Source organism: Chrysoperla carnea, chromosome 1 (assembly GCF_905475395.1).
Source record: "Chrysoperla carnea chromosome 1, inChrCarn1.1, whole genome shotgun sequence".
NCBI lineage: Eukaryota > Metazoa > Arthropoda > Insecta > Neuroptera > Chrysopidae > Chrysoperla > Chrysoperla carnea.
In genome coordinates, this window is record NC_058337.1 from 15,957 (window position 1) to 34,986 (window position 19,030).

Here is a 19,030-nt window from a genome sequence, read left to right on the forward strand (position 1 = left end):
GACCTTATGGTATAATTTTTGTCGATATTGTTGAAACTAAGCATCGAATCGTCAAATGAACACGATTTTTGTATTTTCCAGGTTGAAATTACTCTAGAAAATGATTTTCATCCAAATCGGAGCGAATCTGTTTACTCGATTTTTTTAATTTTCTGAGGCCGACCCCCCCTTTGAAAAAATTCGAAAAATCGAAAGTAATTTTATGTCTCCAATTTCGCTCAAACTTTGTATAAAAGGTAATTTTGAGCCAAAAAATACAAAATTCGTATTCATTTGATGATTCGAATATTAGTTTCTGAGAAAATCGACCTTATGGTATAATTTTTGCCGATATTGTTGAAACTAAGCATCGAATCGTCAAATGAACACGATTTTTGTATTTTCCAGGTTGAAATTACTCTAGAAAATGATTTTCATCCAAATCGGAGCGAATCTGTTTACTCGATTTTTTTAATTTTCTGAGGCCGACCCCCCCTTTGAAAAAATTCGAAAAATCGAAAGTAATTTTATGTCTCCAATTTCGCTCAAACTTTGTATAAAAGGTAATTTTGAGCCAAAAAATACAAAATTCGTATTCATTTGATGATTCGAATATTAGTTTCTGAGAAAATCGACCTTATGGTATAATTTTTGCCGATATTGTTGAAACTAAGCATCGAATCGTCAAATGAACACGATTTTTGTATTTTCCAGGTTGAAATTACTCTAGAAAATGATTTTCATCCAAATCGGAGCGAATCTGTTTACTCGATTTTTTTAATTTTCTGAGGCCGACCCCCCCTTTGAAAAAATTCGAAAAATCGAAAGTAATTTTATGTCTCCAATTTCGCTCAAACTTTGTATAAAAGATAATTTTGAGCCAAAAAATACAAAATTCGTATTCATTTGATGATTCGAATATTAGTTTCTGAGAAAATCGACCTTATGGTATAATTTTTGCCGATATTGTTGAAACTAAGCATCGAATCGTCAAATGAACACGATTTTTGTATTTTCCAGGTTGAAATTACTCTAGAAAATGATTTTCATCCAAATCGGAGCGAATCTGTTTACTCGATTTTTTTAATTTTCTGAGGCCGACCCCCCCTTTGAAAAAATTCGAAAAATCGAAAGTAATTTTATGTCTCCAATTTCGCTCAAACTTTGTATAAAAGGTAATTTTGAGCCAAAAAATACAAAATTCGTATTCATTTGATGATTCGAATATTAGTTTCTGAGAAAATCGACCTTATGGTATAATTTTTGTCGATATTGTTGAAACTAAGCATCGAATCGTCAAATGAACACGATTTTTGTATTTTCCAGGTTGAAATTACTCTAGAAAATGATTTTCATCCAAATCGGAGCGAATCTGTTTACTCGATTTTTTTAATTTTCTGAGGCCGACCCCCCCTTTGAAAAAATTCGAAAAATCGAAAGTAATTTTATGTCTCCAATTTCGCTCAAACTTTGTATAAAAGGTAATTTTGAGCCAAAAAATACAAAATTCGTATTCATTTGATGATTCGAATATTAGTTTCTGAGAAAATCGACCTTATGGTATAATTTTTGCCGATATTGTTGAAACTAAGCATCGAATCGTCAAATGAACACGATTTTTGTATTTTCCAGGTTGAAATTACTCTAGAAAATGATTTTCATCCAAATCGGAGCGAATCTGTTTACTCGATTTTTTTAATTTTCTGAGGCCGACCCCCCCTTTGAAAAAATTCGAAAAATCGAAAGTAATTTTATGTCTCCAATTTCGCTCAAACTTTGTATAAAAGGTAATTTTGAGCCAAAAAATACAAAATTCGTATTCATTTGATGATTCGAATATTAGTTTCTGAGAAAATCGACCTTATGGTATAATTTTTGCCGATATTGTTGAAACTAAGCATCGAATCGTCAAATGAACACGATTTTTGTATTTTCCAGGTTGAAATTACTCTAGAAAATGATTTTCATCCAAATCGGAGCGAATCTGTTTACTCGATTTTTTTAATTTTCTGAGGCCGACCCCCCCTTTGAAAAAATTCGAAAAATCGAAAGTAATTTTATGTCTCCAATTTCGCTCAAACTTTGTATAAAAGGTAATTTTGAGCCAAAAAATACAAAATTCGTATTCATTTGATGATTCGAATATTAGTTTCTGAGAAAATCGACCTTATGGTATAATTTTTGCCGATATTGTTGAAACTAAGCATCGAATCGTCAAATGAACACGATTTTTGTATTTTCCAGGTTGAAATTACTCTAGAAAATGATTTTCATCCAAATCGGAGCGAATCTGTTTACTCGATTTTTTTAATTTTCTGAGGCCGACCCCCCCTTTGAAAAAATTCGAAAAATCGAAAGTAATTTTATGTCTCCAATTTCGCTCAAACTTTGTATAAAAGGTAATTTTGAGCCAAAAAATACAAAATTCGTATTCATTTGATGATTCGAATATTAGTTTCTGAGAAAATCGACCTTATGGTATAATTTTTGCCGATATTGTTGAAACTAAGCATCGAATCGTCAAATGAACACGATTTTTGTATTTTCCAGGTTGAAATTACTCTAGAAAATGATTTTCATCCAAATCGGAGCGAATCTGTTTACTCGATTTTTTTAATTTTCTGAGGCCGACCCCCCCTTTGAAAAAATTCGAAAAATCGAAAGTAATTTTATGTCTCCAATTTCGCTCAAACTTTGTATAAAAGGTAATTTTGAGCCAAAAAATACAAAATTCGTATTCATTTGATGATTCGAATATTAGTTTCTGAGAAAATCGACCTTATGGTATAATTTTTGCCGATATTGTTGAAACTAAGCATCGAATCGTCAAATGAACACGATTTTTGTATTTTCCAGGTTGAAATTACTCTAGAAAATGATTTTCATCCAAATCGGAGCGAATCTGTTTACTCGATTTTTTTAATTTTCTGAGGCCGACCCCCCCTTTGAAAAAATTCGAAAAATCGAAAGTAATTTTATGTCTCCAATTTCGCTCAAACTTTGTATAAAAGGTAATTTTGAGCCAAAAAATACAAAATTCGTATTCATTTGATGATTCGAATATTAGTTTCTGAGAAAATCGACCTTATGGTATAATTTTTGCCGATATTGTTGAAACTAAGCATCGAATCGTCAAATGAACACGATTTTTGTATTTTCCAGGTTGAAATTACTCTAGAAAATGATTTTCATCCAAATCGGAGCGAATCTGTTTACTCGATTTTTTTAATTTTCTGAGGCCGACCCCCCCTTTGAAAAAATTCGAAAAATCGAAAGTAATTTTATGTCTCCAATTTCGCTCAAACTTTGTATAAAAGGTAATTTTGAGCCAAAAAATACAAAATTCGTATTCATTTGATGATTCGAATATTAGTTTCTGAGAAAATCGACCTTATGGTATAATTTTTGCCGATATTGTTGAAACTAAGCATCGAATCGTCAAATGAACACGATTTTTGTATTTTCCAGGTTGAAATTACTCTAGAAAATGATTTTCATCCAAATCGGAGCGAATCTGTTTACTCGATTTTTTTAATTTTCTGAGGCCGACCCCCCCTTTGAAAAAATTCGAAAAATCGAAAGTAATTTTATGTCTCCAATTTCGCTCAAACTTTGTATAAAAGGTAATTTTGAGCCAAAAAATACAAAATTCGTATTCATTTGATGATTCGAATATTAGTTTCTGAGAAAATCGACCTTATGGTATAATTTTTGCCGATATTGTTGAAACTAAGCATCGAATCGTCAAATGAACACGATTTTTGTATTTTCCAGGTTGAAATTACTCTAGAAAATGATTTTCATCCAAATCGGAGCGAATCTGTTTACTCGATTTTTTTAATTTTCTGAGGCCGACCCCCCCTTTGAAAAAATTCGAAAAATCGAAAGTAATTTTATGTCTCCAATTTCGCTCAAACTTTGTATAAAAGGTAATTTTGAGCCAAAAAATACAAAATTCGTATTCATTTGATGATTCGAATATTAGTTTCTGAGAAAATCGACCTTATGGTATAATTTTTGCCGATATTGTTGAAACTAAGCATCGAATCGTCAAATGAACACGATTTTTGTATTTTCCAGGTTGAAATTACTCTAGAAAATGATTTTCATCCAAATCGGAGCGAATCTGTTTACTCGATTTTTTTAATTTTCTGAGGCCGACCCCCCCTTTGAAAAAATTCGAAAAATCGAAAGTAATTTTATGTCTCCAATTTCGCTCAAACTTTGTATAAAAGGTAATTTTGAGCCAAAAAATACAAAATTCGTATTCATTTGATGATTCGAATATTAGTTTCTGAGAAAATCGACCTTATGGTATAATTTTTGCCGATATTGTTGAAACTAAGCATCGAATCGTCAAATGAACACGATTTTTGTATTTTCCAGGTTGAAATTACTCTAGAAAATGATTTTCATCCAAATCGGAGCGAATCTGTTTACTCGATTTTTTTAATTTTCTGAGGCCGACCCCCCCTTTGAAAAAATTCGAAAAATCGAAAGTAATTTTATGTCTCCAATTTCGCTCAAACTTTGTATAAAAGGTAATTTTGAGCCAAAAAAATACAAAATTCGTATTCATTTGATGATTCGAATATTAGTTTCTGAGAAAATCGACCTTATGGTATAATTTTTGTCGATATTGTTGAAACTAAGCATCGAATCGTCAAATGAACACGATTTTTGTATTTTCCAGGTTGAAATTACTCTAGAAAATGATTTTCATCCAAATCGGAGCGAATCTGTTTACTCGATTTTTTTAATTTTCTGAGGCCGACCCCCCCTTTGAAAAAATTCGAAAAATCGAAAGTAATTTTATGTCTCCAATTTCGCTCAAACTTTGTATAAAAGGTAATTTTGAGCCAAAAAATACAAAATTCGTATTCATTTGATGATTCGAATATTAGTTTCTGAGAAAATCGACCTTATGGTATAATTTTTGCCGATATTGTTGAAACTAAGCATCGAATCGTCAAATGAACACGATTTTTGTATTTTCCAGGTTGAAATTACTCTAGAAAATGATTTTCATCCAAATCGGAGCGAATCTGTTTACTCGATTTTTTTAATTTTCTGAGGCCGACCCCCCCTTTGAAAAAATTCGAAAAATCGAAAGTAATTTTATGTCTCCAATTTCGCTCAAACTTTGTATAAAAGGTAATTTTGAGCCAAAAAATACAAAATTCGTATTCATTTGATGATTCGAATATTAGTTTCTGAGAAAATCGACCTTATGGTATAATTTTTGCCGATATTGTTGAAACTAAGCATCGAATCGTCAAATGAACACGATTTTTGTATTTTCCAGGTTGAAATTACTCTAGAAAATGATTTTCATCCAAATCGGAGCGAATCTGTTTACTCGATTTTTTTAATTTTCTGAGGCCGACCCCCCCTTTGAAAAAATTCGAAAAATCGAAAGTAATTTTATGTCTCCAATTTCGCTCAAACTTTGTATAAAAGGTAATTTTGAGCCAAAAAATACAAAATTCGTATTCATTTGATGATTCGAATATTAGTTTCTGAGAAAATCGACCTTATGGTATAATTTTTGTCGATATTGTTGAAACTAAGCATCGAATCGTCAAATGAACACGATTTTTGTATTTTCCAGGTTGAAATTACTCTAGAAAATGATTTTCATCCAAATCGGAGCGAATCTGTTTACTCGATTTTTTTAATTTTCTGAGGCCGACCCCCCCTTTGAAAAAATTCGAAAAATCGAAAGTAATTTTATGTCTCCAATTTCGCTCAAACTTTGTATAAAAGGTAATTTTGAGCCAAAAAATACAAAATTCGTATTCATTTGATGATTCGAATATTAGTTTCTGAGAAAATCGACCTTATGGTATAATTTTTGCCGATATTGTTGAAACTAAGCATCGAATCGTCAAATGAACACGATTTTTGTATTTTCCAGGTTGAAATTACTCTAGAAAATGATTTTCATCCAAATCGGAGCGAATCTGTTTACTCGATTTTTTTAATTTTCTGAGGCCGACCCCCCCTTTGAAAAAATTCGAAAAATCGAAAGTAATTTTATGTCTCCAATTTCGCTCAAACTTTGTATAAAAGGTAATTTTGAGCCAAAAAATACAAAATTCGTATTCATTTGATGATTCGAATATTAGTTTCTGAGAAAATCGACCTTATGGTATAATTTTTGCCGATATTGTTGAAACTAAGCATCGAATCGTCAAATGAACACGATTTTTGTATTTTCCAGGTTGAAATTACTCTAGAAAATGATTTTCATCCAAATCGGAGCGAATCTGTTTACTCGATTTTTTTAATTTTCTGAGGCCGACCCCCCCTTTGAAAAAATTCGAAAAATCGAAAGTAATTTTATGTCTCCAATTTCGCTCAAACTTTGTATAAAAGGTAATTTTGAGCCAAAAAATACAAAATTCGTATTCATTTGATGATTCGAATATTAGTTTCTGAGAAAATCGACCTTATGGTATAATTTTTGTCGATATTGTTGAAACTAAGCATCGAATCGTCAAATGAACACGATTTTTGTATTTTCCAGGTTGAAATTACTCTAGAAAATGATTTTCATCCAAATCGGAGCGAATCTGTTTACTCGATTTTTTTAATTTTCTGAGGCCGACCCCCCCTTTGAAAAAATTCGAAAAATCGAAAGTAATTTTATGTCTCCAATTTCGCTCAAACTTTGTATAAAAGGTAATTTTGAGCCAAAAAATACAAAATTCGTATTCATTTGATGATTCGAATATTAGTTTCTGAGAAAATCGACCTTATGGTATAATTTTTGCCGATATTGTTGAAACTAAGCATCGAATCGTCAAATGAACACGATTTTTGTATTTTCCAGGTTGAAATTACTCTAGAAAATGATTTTCATCCAAATCGGAGCGAATCTGTTTACTCGATTTTTTTAATTTTCTGAGGCCGACCCCCCCTTTGAAAAAATTCGAAAAATCGAAAGTAATTTTATGTCTCCAATTTCGCTCAAACTTTGTATAAAAGGTAATTTTGAGCCAAAAAATACAAAATTCGTATTCATTTGATGATTCGAATATTAGTTTCTGAGAAAATCGACCTTATGGTATAATTTTTGCCGATATTGTTGAAACTAAGCATCGAATCGTCAAATGAACACGATTTTTGTATTTTCCAGGTTGAAATTACTCTAGAAAATGATTTTCATCCAAATCGGAGCGAATCTGTTTACTCGATTTTTTTAATTTTCTGAGGCCGACCCCCCCTTTGAAAAAATTCGAAAAATCGAAAGTAATTTTATGTCTCCAATTTCGCTCAAACTTTGTATAAAAGGTAATTTTGAGCCAAAAAATACAAAATTCGTATTCATTTGATGATTCGAATATTAGTTTCTGAGAAAATCGACCTTATGGTATAATTTTTGCCGATATTGTTGAAACTAAGCATCGAATCGTCAAATGAACACGATTTTTGTATTTTCCAGGTTGAAATTACTCTAGAAAATGATTTTCATCCAAATCGGAGCGAATCTGTTTACTCGATTTTTTTAATTTTCTGAGGCCGACCCCCCCTTTGAAAAAATTCGAAAAATCGAAAGTAATTTTATGTCTCCAATTTCGCTCAAACTTTGTATAAAAGGTAATTTTGAGCCAAAAAATACAAAATTCGTATTCATTTGATGATTCGAATATTAGTTTCTGAGAAAATCGACCTTATGGTATAATTTTTGCCGATATTGTTGAAACTAAGCATCGAATCGTCAAATGAACACGATTTTTGTATTTTCCAGGTTGAAATTACTCTAGAAAATGATTTTCATCCAAATCGGAGCGAATCTGTTTACTCGATTTTTTTAATTTTCTGAGGCCGACCCCCCCTTTGAAAAAATTCGAAAAATCGAAAGTAATTTTATGTCTCCAATTTCGCTCAAACTTTGTATAAAAGGTAATTTTGAGCCAAAAAATACAAAATTCGTATTCATTTGATGATTCGAATATTAGTTTCTGAGAAAATCGACCTTATGGTATAATTTTTGCCGATATTGTTGAAACTAAGCATCGAATCGTCAAATGAACACGATTTTTGTATTTTCCAGGTTGAAATTACTCTAGAAAATGATTTTCATCCAAATCGGAGCGAATCTGTTTACTCGATTTTTTTAATTTTCTGAGGCCGACCCCCCCTTTGAAAAAATTCGAAAAATCGAAAGTAATTTTATGTCTCCAATTTCGCTCAAACTTTGTATAAAAGGTAATTTTGAGCCAAAAAATACAAAATTCGTATTCATTTGATGATTCGAATATTAGTTTCTGAGAAAATCGACCTTATGGTATAATTTTTGCCGATATTGTTGAAACTAAGCATCGAATCGTCAAATGAACACGATTTTTGTATTTTCCAGGTTGAAATTACTCTAGAAAATGATTTTCATCCAAATCGGAGCGAATCTGTTTACTCGATTTTTTTAATTTTCTGAGGCCGACCCCCCCTTTGAAAAAATTCGAAAAATCGAAAGTAATTTTATGTCTCCAATTTCGCTCAAACTTTGTATAAAAGGTAATTTTGAGCCAAAAAAATACAAAATTCGTATTCATTTGATGATTCGAATATTAGTTTCTGAGAAAATCGACCTTATGGTATAATTTTTGTCGATATTGTTGAAACTAAGCATCGAATCGTCAAATGAACACGATTTTTGTATTTTCCAGGTTGAAATTACTCTAGAAAATGATTTTCATCCAAATCGGAGCGAATCTGTTTACTCGATTTTTTTAATTTTCTGAGGCCGACCCCCCCTTTGAAAAAATTCGAAAAATCGAAAGTAATTTTATGTCTCCAATTTCGCTCAAACTTTGTATAAAAGGTAATTTTGAGCCAAAAAATACAAAATTCGTATTCATTTGATGATTCGAATATTAGTTTCTGAGAAAATCGACCTTATGGTATAATTTTTGCCGATATTGTTGAAACTAAGCATCGAATCGTCAAATGAACACGATTTTTGTATTTTCCAGGTTGAAATTACTCTAGAAAATGATTTTCATCCAAATCGGAGCGAATCTGTTTACTCGATTTTTTTAATTTTCTGAGGCCGACCCCCCCCTTTGAAAAAATTCGAAAAATCGAAAGTAATTTTATGTCTCCAATTTCGCTCAAACTTTGTATAAAAGGTAATTTTGAGCCAAAAAATACAAAATTCGTATTCATTTGATGATTCGAATATTAGTTTCTGAGAAAATCGACCTTATGGTATAATTTTTGCCGATATTGTTGAAACTAAGCATCGAATCGTCAAATGAACACGATTTTTGTATTTTCCAGGTTGAAATTACTCTAGAAAATGATTTTCATCCAAATCGGAGCGAATCTGTTTACTCGATTTTTTTAATTTTCTGAGGCCGACCCCCCCTTTGAAAAAATTCGAAAAATCGAAAGTAATTTTATGTCTCCAATTTCGCTCAAACTTTGTATAAAAGGTAATTTTGAGCCAAAAAATACAAAATTCGTATTCATTTGATGATTCGAATATTAGTTTCTGAGAAAATCGACCTTATGTATAATTTTTGCCGATATTGTTGAAACTAAGCATCGAATCGTCAAATGAACACGATTTTTGTATTTTCCAGGTTGAAATTACTCTAGAAAATGATTTTCATCCAATCGGAGCGAATCTGTTTACTCGATTTTTTTAATTTTCTGAGGCCGACCCCCCCTTTGAAAAAATTCGAAAAATCGAAAGTAATTTTATGTCTCCAATTTCGCTCAAACTTTGTATAAAAGGTAATTTTGAGCCAAAAAATACAAAATTCGTATTCATTTGATGATTCGAATATTAGTTTCTGAGAAAATCGACCTTATGGTATAATTTTTGCCGATATTGTTGAAACTAAGCATCGAATCGTCAAATGAACACGATTTTTGTATTTTCCAGGTTGAAATTACTCTAGAAAATGATTTTCATCCAAATCGGAGCGAATCTGTTTACTCGATTTTTTAATTTTCTGAGGCCGACCCCCCCCTTTGAAAAAATTCGAAAAATCGAAAGTAATTTTATGTCTCAATTTCGCTCAAACTTTGTATAAAAGGTAATTTTGAGCCAAAAAATACAAAATTCGTATTCATTTGATGATTCGAATATTAGTTTCTGAGAAAATCGACCTTATGGTATAATTTTTGTCGATATTGTTGAAAACTAAGCATCGAATCGTCAAATGAACACGATTTTTGTATTTTTTGGCTCAAAATTACTCTAGAAAATGATTTTCATCCAAATCGGAGCGAATCTGTTTACTCGATTTTTTTAATTTTCTGAGGCCGACCCCCCCTTTGAAAAAATTCGAAAAATCGAAAGTAATTTATGTCTCCAATTTCGCTCAAACTTTGTATAAAAGGTAATTTTGAGCCAAAAAATACAAAATTCGTATTCATTTGATGATTCGAATATTAGTTTCTGAGAAAATCGACCTTATGGTATAATTTTTGCCGATATTGTTGAACTAAGCATCGAATCGTCAAATGAACACCGATTTTTGTATTTTCCAGGTTGAAATTACTCTAGAAAATGATTTTCATCCAAATCGGAGCGAATCTGTTTACTCGATTTTTTAATTTTCTGAGGGCCGACCCCCCCCTTTGAAAAATTCGAAAAATCGAAAGTAATTTTATGTCTCCAATTTCGCTCAAACTTTGTATAAAAGGTAATTTTGAGCCAAAAAATACAAAATTCGTATTCATTTGATGATTCGAATATTAGTTTCTGAGAAAATCGACCTTATGGTATAATTTTTGCCGATATTGTTGAAACTAAGCATCGAATCGTCAAATGAACACGATTTTTGTATTTTCCAGGTTGAAATTACTCTAGAAAATGAATTTTCATCCAATCGGAGCGAATCTGTTTACTCGATTTTTTTAATTTTCTGAGGCCGACCCCCCCTTTGAAAAATTCGAAAAATCGAAAGTAATTTTATGTCTCCAATTTCGCTCAAACTTTGTATAAAAGGTAATTTTGAGCCAAAAAAAAACAAAATTCGTATTCATTTGATGATTCGAATATTAGTTTCTGAGAAAAATCGACCTTATGGTATAATTTTTGCCGATTTTTGCCGATATTGTTGAAACTAAGCATCGAATCGTCAAATGAACACGATTTTTGTATTTTCCAGGTTGAAATTACTCTAGAAAATGATTTTCATCCAAATCGGAGCGAATCTGTTTACTCGATTTTTTTAATTTTCTGAGGCCGACCCCCCCTTTAAAAAAATTCGAAAAATCGAAAGTAATTTTATGTCTCCAATTTCGCTCAAACTTTGTATAAAAGGTAATTTTGAGCCAAAAAATACAAAATTCGTATTCATTTGATGATTCGAATATTAGTTTCTGAGAAAATCGACCTTATGGTATAATTTTTGCCGATATTGTTGAAACTAAGCATCGAATCGTCAAATGAACACGATTTTTGTATTTTCCAGGTTGAAATTACTCTAGAAAATGATTTTCATCCAAATCGGAGCGAATCTGTTTACTCGATTTTTTTAATTTTCTGAGGCCGACCCCCCCTTTGAAAAAATTCGAAAAATCGAAAGTAATTTTATGTCTCCAATTTCGCTCAAACTTTGTATAAAAGGTAATTTTGAGCCAAAAAATACAAAATTCGTATTCATTTGATGATTCGAATATTAGTTTCTGAGAAAATCGACCTTATGGTATAATTTTTGCCGATATTGTTGAAACTAAGCATCGAATCGTCAAATGAACACGATTTTTGTATTTTCCAGGTTGAAATTACTCTAGAAAATGATTTTCATCCAAATCGGAGCGAATCTGTTTACTCGATTTTTTTAATTTTCTGAGGCCGACCCCCCCTTTGAAAAAATTCGAAAAATCGAAAGTAATTTTATGTCTCCAATTTCGCTCAAACTTTGTATAAAAGGTAATTTTGAGCCAAAAAATACAAAATTCGTATTCATTTGATGATTCGAATATTAGTTTCTGAGAAAATCGACCTTATGGTATAATTTTTGCCGATATTGTTGAAACTAAGCATCGAATCGTCAAATGAACACGATTTTTGTATTTTCCAGGTTGAAATTACTCTAGAAAATGATTTTCATCCAAATCGGAGCGAATCTGTTTACTCGATTTTTTTAATTTTCTGAGGCCGACCCCCCCTTTGAAAAAATTCGAAAAATCGAAAGTAATTTTATGTCTCCAATTTCGCTCAAACTTTGTATAAAAGGTAATTTTGAGCCAAAAAATACAAAATTCGTATTCATTTGATGATTCGAATATTAGTTTCTGAGAAAATCGACCTTATGGTATAATTTTTGCCGATATTGTTGAAACTAAGCATCGAATCGTCAAATGAACACGATTTTTGTATTTTCCAGGTTGAAATTACTCTAGAAAATGATTTTCATCCAAATCGGAGCGAATCTGTTTACTCGATTTTTTTAATTTTCTGAGGCCGACCCCCCCTTTGAAAAAATTCGAAAAATCGAAAGTAATTTTATGTCTCCAATTTCGCTCAAACTTTGTATAAAAGGTAATTTTGAGCCAAAAAATACAAAATTCGTATTCATTTGATGATTCGAATATTAGTTTCTGAGAAAATCGACCTTATGGTATAATTTTTGCCGATATTGTTGAAACTAAGCATCGAATCGTCAAATGAACACGATTTTTGTATTTTCCAGGTTGAAATTACTCTAGAAAATGATTTTCATCCAAATCGGAGCGAATCTGTTTACTCGATTTTTTTAATTTTCTGAGGCCGACCCCCCCTTTGAAAAAATTCGAAAAATCGAAAGTAATTTTATGTCTCCAATTTCGCTCAAACTTTGTATAAAAGGTAATTTTGAGCCAAAAAATACAAAATTCGTATTCATTTGATGATTCGAATATTAGTTTCTGAGAAAATCGACCTTATGGTATAATTTTTGCCGATATTGTTGAAACTAAGCATCGAATCGTCAAATGAACACGATTTTTGTATTTTCCAGGTTGAAATTACTCTAGAAAATGATTTTCATCCAAATCGGAGCGAATCTGTTTACTCGATTTTTTTAATTTTCTGAGGCCGACCCCCCCTTTGAAAAAATTCGAAAAATCGAAAGTAATTTTATGTCTCCAATTTCGCTCAAACTTTGTATAAAAGGTAATTTTGAGCCAAAAAATACAAAATTCGTATTCATTTGATGATTCGAATATTAGTTTCTGAGAAAATCGACCTTATGGTATAATTTTTGCCGATATTGTTGAAACTAAGCATCGAATCGTCAAATGAACACGATTTTTGTATTTTCCAGGTTGAAATTACTCTAGAAAATGATTTTCATCCAAATCGGAGCGAATCTGTTTACTCGATTTTTTTAATTTTCTGAGGCCGACCCCCCCTTTGAAAAAATTCGAAAAATCGAAAGTAATTTTATGTCTCCAATTTCGCTCAAACTTTGTATAAAAGGTAATTTTGAGCCAAAAAATACAAAATTCGTATTCATTTGATGATTCGAATATTAGTTTCTGAGAAAATCGACCTTATGGTATAATTTTTGCCGATATTGTTGAAACTAAGCATCGAATCGTCAAATGAACACGATTTTTGTATTTTCCAGGTTGAAATTACTCTAGAAAATGATTTTCATCCAAATCGGAGCGAATCTGTTTACTCGATTTTTTTAATTTTCTGAGGCCGACCCCCCCTTTGAAAAAATTCGAAAAATCGAAAGTAATTTTATGTCTCCAATTTCGCTCAAACTTTGTATAAAAGGTAATTTTGAGCCAAAAAATACAAAATTCGTATTCATTTGATGATTCGAATATTAGTTTCTGAGAAAATCGACCTTATGGTATAATTTTTGTCGATATTGTTGAAACTAAGCATCGAATCGTCAAATGAACACGATTTTTGTATTTTCCAGGTTGAAATTACTCTAGAAAATGATTTTCATCCAAATCGGAGCGAATCTGTTTACTCGATTTTTTTAATTTTCTGAGGCCGACCCCCCCTTTGAAAAAATTCGAAAAATCGAAAGTAATTTTATGTCTCCAATTTCGCTCAAACTTTGTATAAAAGGTAATTTTGAGCCAAAAAATACAAAATTCGTATTCATTTGATGATTCGAATATTAGTTTCTGAGAAAATCGACCTTATGGTATAATTTTTGCCGATATTGTTGAAACTAAGCATCGAATCGTCAAATGAACACGATTTTTGTATTTTCCAGGTTGAAATTACTCTAGAAAATGATTTTCATCCAAATCGGAGCGAATCTGTTTACTCGATTTTTTTAATTTTCTGAGGCCGACCCCCCCTTTGAAAAAATTCGAAAAATCGAAAGTAATTTTATGTCTCCAATTTCGCTCAAACTTTGTATAAAAGGTAATTTTGAGCCAAAAAATACAAAATTCGTATTCATTTGATGATTCGAATATTAGTTTCTGAGAAAATCGACCTTATGGTATAATTTTTGCCGATATTGTTGAAACTAAGCATCGAATCGTCAAATGAACACGATTTTTGTATTTTCCAGGTTGAAATTACTCTAGAAAATGATTTTCATCCAAATCGGAGCGAATCTGTTTACTCGATTTTTTTAATTTTCTGAGGCCGACCCCCCCTTTGAAAAAATTCGAAAAATCGAAAGTAATTTTATGTCTCCAATTTCGCTCAAACTTTGTATAAAAGGTAATTTTGAGCCAAAAAATACAAAATTCGTATTCATTTGATGATTCGAATATTAGTTTCTGAGAAAATCGACCTTATGGTATAATTTTTGCCGATATTGTTGAAACTAAGCATCGAATCGTCAAATGAACACGATTTTTGTATTTTCCAGGTTGAAATTACTCTAGAAAATGATTTTCATCCAAATCGGAGCGAATCTGTTTACTCGATTTTTTTAATTTTCTGAGGCCGACCCCCCCTTTGAAAAAATTCGAAAAATCGAAAGTAATTTTATGTCTCCAATTTCGCTCAAACTTTGTATAAAAGGTAATTTTGAGCCAAAAAATACAAAATTCGTATTCATTTGATGATTCGAATATTAGTTTCTGAGAAAATCGACCTTATGGTATAATTTTTGCCGATATTGTTGAAACTAAGCATCGAATCGTCAAATGAACACGATTTTTGTATTTTCCAGGTTGAAATTACTCTAGAAAATGATTTTCATCCAAATCGGAGCGAATCTGTTTACTCGATTTTTTTAATTTTCTGAGGCCGACCCCCCCTTTGAAAAAATTCGAAAAATCGAAAGTAATTTTATGTCTCCAATTTCGCTCAAACTTTGTATAAAAGGTAATTTTGAGCCAAAAAATACAAAATTCGTATTCATTTGATGATTCGAATATTAGTTTCTGAGAAAATCGACCTTATGGTATAATTTTTGCCGATATTGTTGAAACTAAGCATCGAATCGTCAAATGAACACGATTTTTGTATTTTCCAGGTTGAAATTACTCTAGAAAATGATTTTCATCCAAATCGGAGCGAATCTGTTTACTCGATTTTTTTAATTTTCTGAGGCCGACCCCCCCTTTGAAAAAATTCGAAAAATCGAAAGTAATTTTATGTCTCCAATTTCGCTCAAACTTTGTATAAAAGGTAATTTTGAGCCAAAAAATACAAAATTCGTATTCATTTGATGATTCGAATATTAGTTTCTGAGAAAATCGACCTTATGGTATAATTTTTGCCGATATTGTTGAAACTAAGCATCGAATCGTCAAATGAACACGATTTTTGTATTTTCCAGGTTGAAATTACTCTAGAAAATGATTTTCATCCAAATCGGAGCGAATCTGTTTCCTCGATTTTTTTAATTTTCTGAGGCCGACCCCCCCTTTGAAAAAATTCGAAAAATCGAAAGTAATTTTATGTCTCCAATTTCGCTCAAACTTTGTATAAAAGGTAATTTTGAGCCAAAAAATACAAAATTCGTATTCATTTGATGATTCGAATATTAGTTTCTGAGAAAATCGACCTTATGGTATAATTTTTGCCGATATTGTTGAAACTAAGCATCGAATCGTCAAATGAACACGATTTTTGTATTTTCCAGGTTGAAATTACTCTAGAAAATGATTTTCATCCAAATCGGAGCGAATCTGTTTACTCGATTTTTTTAATTTTCTGAGGCCGACCCCCCCTTTGAAAAAATTCGAAAAATCGAAAGTAATTTTATGTCTCCAATTTCGCTCAAACTTTGTATAAAAGGTAATTTTGAGCCAAAAAATACAAAATTCGTATTCATTTGATGATTCGAATATTAGTTTCTGAGAAAATCGACCTTATGGTATAATTTTTGCCGATATTGTTGAAACTAAGCATCGAATCGTCAAATGAACACGATTTTTGTATTTTCCAGGTTGAAATTACTCTAGAAAATGATTTTCATCCAAATCGGAGCGAATCTGTTTACTCGATTTTTTTAATTTTCTGAGGCCGACCCCCCCTTTGAAAAAATTCGAAAAATCGAAAGTAATTTTATGTCTCCAATTTCGCTCAAACTTTGTATAAAAGGTAATTTTGAGCCAAAAAATACAAAATTCGTATTCATTTGATGATTCGAATATTAGTTTCTGAGAAAATCGACCTTATGGTATAATTTTTGCCGATATTGTTGAAACTAAGCATCGAATCGTCAAATGAACACGATTTTTGTATTTTCCAGGTTGAAATTACTCTAGAAAATGATTTTCATCCAAATCGGAGCGAATCTGTTTACTCGATTTTTTTAATTTTCTGAGGCCGACCCCCCCTTTGAAAAAATTCGAAAAATCGAAAGTAATTTTATGTCTCCAATTTCACTCAAACTTTGTATAAAAGGTAATTTTGAGCCAAAAAATACAAAATTCGTATTCATTTGATGATTCGAATATTAGTTTCTGAGAAAATCGACCTTATGGTATAATTTTTGCCGATATTGTTGAAACTAAGCATCGAATCGTCAAATGAACACGATTTTTGTATTTTCCAGGTTGAAATTACTCTAGAAAATGATTTTCATCCAAATCGGAGCGAATCTGTTTACTCGATTTTTTTAATTTTCTGAGGCCACTCTTTGAAAAAATTCGAAAAATCGAAAGTAATTTTATGTCTCCAATTTCGCTCAAACTTTGTATAAAAGGTAATTTTGAGCCAAAAAATACAAAATTCGTATTCATTTGATGATTCGAATATTAGTTTCTGAGAAAATCGACCTTATGGTATAATTTTTGCCGATATTGTTGAAACTAAGCATCGAATCGTCAAATGAACACGATTTTTGTATTTTCCAGGTTGAAATTACTCTAGAAAATGATTTTCATCCAAATCGGAGCGAATCTGTTTACTCGATTTTTTTAATTTTCTGAGGCCGACCCCCCCTTTGAAAAAATTCGAAAAATCGAAAGTAATTTTATGTCTCCAATTTCGCTCAAACTTTGTATAAAAGGTAATTTTGAGCCAAAAAATACAAAATTCGTATTCATTTGATGATTCGAATATTAGTTTCTGAGAAAATCGACCTTATGGTATAATTTTTGCCGATATTGTTGAAACTAAGCATCGAATCGTCAAATGAACACGATTTTTGTATTTTCCAGGTTGAAATTACTCTAGAAAATGATTTTCATCCAAATCGGAGCGAATCTGTTTACTCGATTTTTTTAATTTTCTGAGGCCGACCCCCCCTTTGAAAAAATTCGAAAAATCGAAAGTAATTTTATGTCTCCAATTTCGCTCAAACTTTGTATAAAAGGTAATTTTGAGCCAAAAAATACAAAATTCGTATTCATTTGATGATTCGAATATTAGTTTCTGAGAAAATCGACCTTATGTTATAGGGTGATAGGGAAATGGTAAGTTAGTGTTTTCACCCTAAAAACCTTTTTCTTTTTTGGGTTGGGTTGGGTTTGGTTGGGTTGGGTTGGGTTGGGTTGGGTTGGGTTGGGTTGGGTTGGGTTGGGTTGATAAGGGAAAAAGTAGTACCTGATAGGGAAATGGTAAGTAAGTGTTTTCACCCTGAAAACCTTTTTCTTTTTTCTTTTTTCTGGTATTTTTTTATAAGTATAAATAAAACAATTTTAACTATTTATTTTGTTCGTTTCGTTTCGTTCCATTTACATAGCGAATTATTTGCACCTTATGTGCAAATAAAAAAGAAAATGAAAATCTTTTTATGAAAATCTTAGTGTACTAACCTGGCATTATATTCTCCTATTACAAATTGAAGAAAATTGAAGTAATTTTGGCCAAAAAACACAAAAAAATGAGAAAAAATCCATCAATTTTTAAACAAAATTTTCCATTTTCACGAATTTCCCGGAAATTTTTCATCGATGTTATTTGGAAAAACATTTTAAGCAAGAGGTTCAGGAGTGGCACAAAATTTTCGTCCTTTTTGCCCTAGGACCAACCGTTTTCGAGATATAGCCAATTTTCCAACCATTTCCATTTTCACGAATTTCCCGGAAATTTTTCATCGATGTTATTTGGAAAAACATTCTAAGCAAGAGGTTCCGGAGTGGCACAAAATTTTCGTCCTTTTTGCCCTAGGACCAACCGTTTTCGAGATATAGCCAATTTTCCAACCATTTCCATTTTCACGAATTTCCCGGAAATTTTTTATCGATGTTATTTGGAAAAACATTCTAAGCAAGAGGTTCCGGAGTGGCACAAAATTTTCGTCCTTTTTGCCCTAGGACCAACCGTTTTCGAGATATAGCCAATTTTCCAACCATTTCCATTTTCACGAATTTCCCGGAAATTTTTTATCGATGTTATTTGGAAAAACATTCTAAGCAAGAGGTTCCGGAGTGGCACAAAATTTTCGTCCTTTTTGCCCTAGGACCAACCGTTTTCGAGATATAGCCAATTTTCCAACCATTTCCATTTTCACGAATTTCCCGGAAATTTTTTATCGATGTTATTTGGAAAAACTTGCTAAGCAAGAGATTTAGGAGTGGCACAAAATTTTCGTCCTTTTTGCCCTAGGACCAACCGTTTTCGAGATATAGCCAATTTTCCATTTTCACATGTAACAATTTCAAGACAAATTTCACCAAAAATTATGAAAATTTTTAACCTTTGTATTAGGAGAATATA